At 31.5% G+C, this 4,752-nt stretch overlaps 1 long non-coding RNA gene across 1 annotated transcript; it reads left to right on the forward strand.

Annotated features, from left to right (window-relative positions):
- Positions 1–1,000: 1,000 nt before the first annotated feature.
- On the forward strand, positions 1,001–3,499 carry LOC145062318 (uncharacterized). The gene is made up of 3 exons (XR_013687530.1): positions 1,001–1,099; positions 2,096–2,216; positions 2,309–3,499. It is a non-coding gene; the product is annotated as an uncharacterized LOC145062318 (long non-coding RNA).
- The last annotated feature ends 1,253 nt before the right edge of the window (positions 3,500–4,752 follow it).

Raw genomic sequence — 4,752 nt, forward strand, 5'->3', positions numbered from 1 at the left:
ATGGATCATGTCGTTGTGAGGATCGACGGGGTGGGGTAAATTGCTTATACGTGGTGAAATTGTATCTTGCGAGTTCTAATATATATATATATATATATATATATATATATATATATATATATATATATATACCATATTATTAAACATATTGTCAATTTCTTGAAATTTAAGAGGTACAAGTATTTCAACATCTGGTATAATCATATTAAGCTTCCAATCATCTGTAAGTTTATATGCGCACCTAAATCTGTCTTACGGTATTAACTCTCAAGATGTTGAAAACCCTAATTTCTTCTACATTCTACCAGCTGCCGCCATACAACATCTATCCCGTCTCTCTCTCTCTCTCTCTCTCTCTCTCTCTCTCTCTCTCTCTTTGCGCTTTTAAGTCTGCCACAACCCCCTGTTACCAACTTACCACCAATTTCTTGAAGTCGTCGTTACAAACTCTCAATCACCTCTATCTCATCCATCATTAGTAACCTAAACCTTAACCCTAATTCGCCTCCACCATAGCCACCTGACATTGGAAACACTACACACCACATCAAAGGTATAACCCCCAATGACGAACCAACAGTTCACCACCACCCGTTCTTCATTTCTCGCACCACCAGCCGACTCCACCTAGGTTTTTTCCACGCAACCCCACCACAAGTCGTCTCTATCTCTATCTTTCTATAAACCCTTAATCTAAAAGACACACCATCACTCATCGTCACTAACAACACCATCACTCTCATTTCTACAACCAATCGCTACTCGTCCGATGTCTATCAAGCAGCCCATAACAAAGCCCAGATTTTAACCGAATGAACCATATATCAATTTCTCCTTTGTCTTTCCCTACAAACCATAACCATCCTTTTCACTGCATGAAGGTTTCTATCTTTAAATCATGTCTCTATGTATGTGTTCTTAACTATGTTTATGTGTTTTTCTAATCCTATAAGTGGTGAACTTTTATCGTTGTGTTGATATGCAGATCTAAATAGCACCACCTTTACATCCATGGCTATCGACACTACATCCACCTTATTCAAATTGGACAATGGTTCTCTCTCTCTCTCTGAATTGGGTATTATTGCACCATCACGAGGTATGGCTGCTAATAATATTTATTTTCGACTTATATGTTTTCTTTTGTTGTTTAATTTTGTCATTTTTAGATGTTCTTTTTCTTGTACAACTTTCTCTTTTTGTTTGAGCGTTTGTATTTACTTGTTTTGTTGTTTGAAGGGTTCTGATTAGTTGGCTTTGTTGTAAATCAAAATTACTCGAGAATGATGCTTCTTCCCCAAGTACAATGAATAAATATTAGGAATTAGTGTCTAATATCATAATCCCGATCTAAAACTTAGGGTTCCTCTCTCCCCCTTTTAAGGTTTGGTTTCTTGATTTAATGGCAAGTTCTTTCTCGATGTAGATGAAATCCTCTTTCTCTCTCTTCGATCTAATGGTAAGTTTTGTTTATCTTCTCTGTTTCTGAACTTGCAAGTATGATTGGGGATTTCCTGCACTACAGATGGTACAAGGTGGCTTCAAGACTGTAGTCGGTATTAATGTTGCTTTATCAGTTCTTCAGGTTTTAGAACATCTACCTAACTAATCTTTGATTAATGCAATGATTTTCAATCTGAGATAAAGTCAACAGACCAACGCGTACGCTCCTACCCTTGAAATTCAGTTCTTTTCGATTCTCTACATTTATTTCTTCCAAGATTTGGTCATTGCCCTTCACCACCAAGCTTTACTTTGATGTACTATCTCATCACACCGCCGCCGCCCTGGCGATTATCCACCACTATCGCCACTTCCAGACCAACTCTCTATCATCTCTCTTCCTCTATCGATCCATGAGGCATATATATATATATATATATATATATATATATATATATATATATATATATATATATATATATATATATATATATATATATATATATATATATATTCTGAATCTAAAAATGGCTTGAGAAATCGAGAAACGAAGCATATCTGTGTAGTTTAGTTTTATATTTTCTTTATTTTGTGAATATCCAGCAGGTTGAAATGCTTATAAAATAAATTTATTTTTTGTTTTCGTTTTTAGTTGCAGGTCAAAATAGTTATGTCTCGCCCTGAAAACAGTGGTCCTTTGGTGTTTGCATCTCTTATTTTTCAACAAAGAACACAGTTAGAGAAACTCGGAAACGAAGAAGATTATATATTTTGTATAGCTTTATATTATATTTATCATTGCAATCTCCATGCTTTAACAAATAATTATAAAATGAAATTTATAATCGTTTTTTTTTTTGTATAGTGATTTTCCAGGTTTGGTGGAGGAGGAGGTTGGTTCTGTTGGGCAGTGATGTTATTATTATATATGGGACTGTTTTTGTCATCAGGTGTTCTATTGAGTGGTGATTGTTTGTAATCCATATTTTTATGAGGTATAACAAGCTCTTAAATTCAAAAGCTTTGAATTTATCTGTGTCAGATATCAAAATAAATAATAAATATTCAATGGAGATTAAATTGAAGATTACGTACTCATAATTTGTAATTCTTTTACATATTTTGAAAGCGAACCAATTCAAGTTTAAATGTAGATGTACCACATGACGTTAGAATTAGAAGTGTTAAGTATTGATAATTGATTAATGCTCTTTTAAGGTAAGAAACTCAAAGTCTTGTAAATATTTTTGAAAATCGAATATTTAGTAAATATGCATTATGGTGTGAAATGTATGGACAAACGTTGAAGTTTTTTGTTTGAAACCTTTGATTAGTTATGTATGATTGATATTATTCAAATAAGTTTTTTTTAGGTCCGCCACTTGCAGTGGCGCTTGTGATGCACTGTATGTTTTCATATCCTTTCTTTGTGATTTGAAGACTTATTAATTTTGTTAACCATATAAGGTGATATCAATTAACTATGGGCATCTTATTTTGTTGATTTGTAAATTTGATAGTCGGCATCTGCTGAAGAAATTATCATCATGCGTTTTGTGGAGTTCTAAGGCCTGGCCGTGCTTGCATTTTTTGAAAACAAATCTGGGTATATGGCTTAATGGCTATAATCCACGTAAAAGTTGATAAAATCTCATTTATGTCATTTAAATATTCTGTAGAAATATCAGCCAATTCATTATTTATTCTTACATTAATTAAATAGGATGAGGGTATAATAGTCAATACATTGAATATTTAGTGGAACTGTCAAAATAATCCTTGGAAAAATCAGATCCCATAGGATTATGTGGTTTGTTTTATTATGTCTGGTTTTGTCCCTTTTTATTAAACTCAAAGTTGATATTTGGTATGTTTTTTAAGACACAAGTGGAGGGAAAGTCAAAGAAAGAAAACTATGAAACGAATGAAGGGTCAAATTAATAATGTTGAGGATAAATTTGGCCGTACGGTGATTGCTATTTTGGGCAAGCTTGACGTTCATTGCTTATATTAATAAAAGTTTCATCACTTTCATGTATGTTATCATTTCTGCAGTTTCATGTATCATGAACAGAATATTTTCAATGTTGTATATTTATTGAAAGTACATAAAATTTTAACATATTCAAATACATGATAGGTTTTATTTTCAGTTAACTTGCAAATAACTCTTTTTAGATTTGTGTATTCCGTATAACTTTTTGATTGTATATGAATATTAAGGTTTTCAAAACCAAGTTCTTTGTAACTTCTTTCATCATCTTTGAATTTCAATGTTTGTTGAGTTTATATCTCTTTTACTTTTTGACTAATCCAAGCAAGCATAAATATAATTTTTCTCTATTATTTTAATTTTGATGACATGCATCTCCACTTTGATAATATTCCCTAATTTGAGATGAGTTTTGCAATACCATTTTTAATTTTTCACTTTCATAAAAACAAATTAAACAACATAGTTTGTACTAATATCCATCCCTTGCTGTCAAGAACGTAAACACTAAACCATTTGTGACAAAAAAAAGTAATCGCCTCTAGAAACTAATTTATATAAAAAAACTATTTGCACCCGTTGTTTGGCGCGAGTAAACGACTAGTGTATATATATATATATATATATATATATATATATATATATATATATATATATATATATATATATATATATATAACATTGTGGGATTGAAATCCCTATGTACTCACCAGTTTTTCCAACATGATCCACTCAGTTTATTATATCATAGGTAGTGATATAAAAGATACATTTTGCTGAGAGATTCAAGTAGTATTAGACCACTAGTTTAATTACTGTAAGGCTTGTAATATTTCATTATGCTTATGTTTTTCTATCGAAGATGACATCCCAACGTTTTAATATAAATAAAATACATTTCTTCAGAAATGCTTTGATAATATCATTATCATGTTTTTGGGAACAAATTCCGCAATATTATTCCTCAAAGAGGATACTCTGATTTTTAAATAAGCATAAAAAAATCGGTCTTTTCTGACCATGAAATTGGGGATGTCACATTCACCTTCAATCATGTTGATTCCTAAAATTATTTCAAAATGGAGTTTACCTCTTTCCTTGAAAATTAGCAATTTAATATTTAAATCCTCACAACCAACAAAAAGAGATGGACTAATTTCTTATGGTTTCAATCCCGCACCCAACCAGACTTCGGTAATGTTTTTAAGTAATTTTGGTATTGGTTTGTTGATTTGTTGTATTTTGTTAGTGATTATCTAATAGGGATGAGATTAAATGCCAAATCAAGATTAGTAATTATAAATTCTAATAGATAT

The sequence above is a fragment of the Lactuca serriola genome, chromosome 7, assembly GCF_051521515.1.
Source record: "Lactuca serriola cultivar US96UC23 chromosome 7, Lser_US96UC23_V15, whole genome shotgun sequence".
In the NCBI taxonomy this organism is placed as follows: domain Eukaryota; kingdom Viridiplantae; phylum Streptophyta; class Magnoliopsida; order Asterales; family Asteraceae; genus Lactuca; species Lactuca serriola.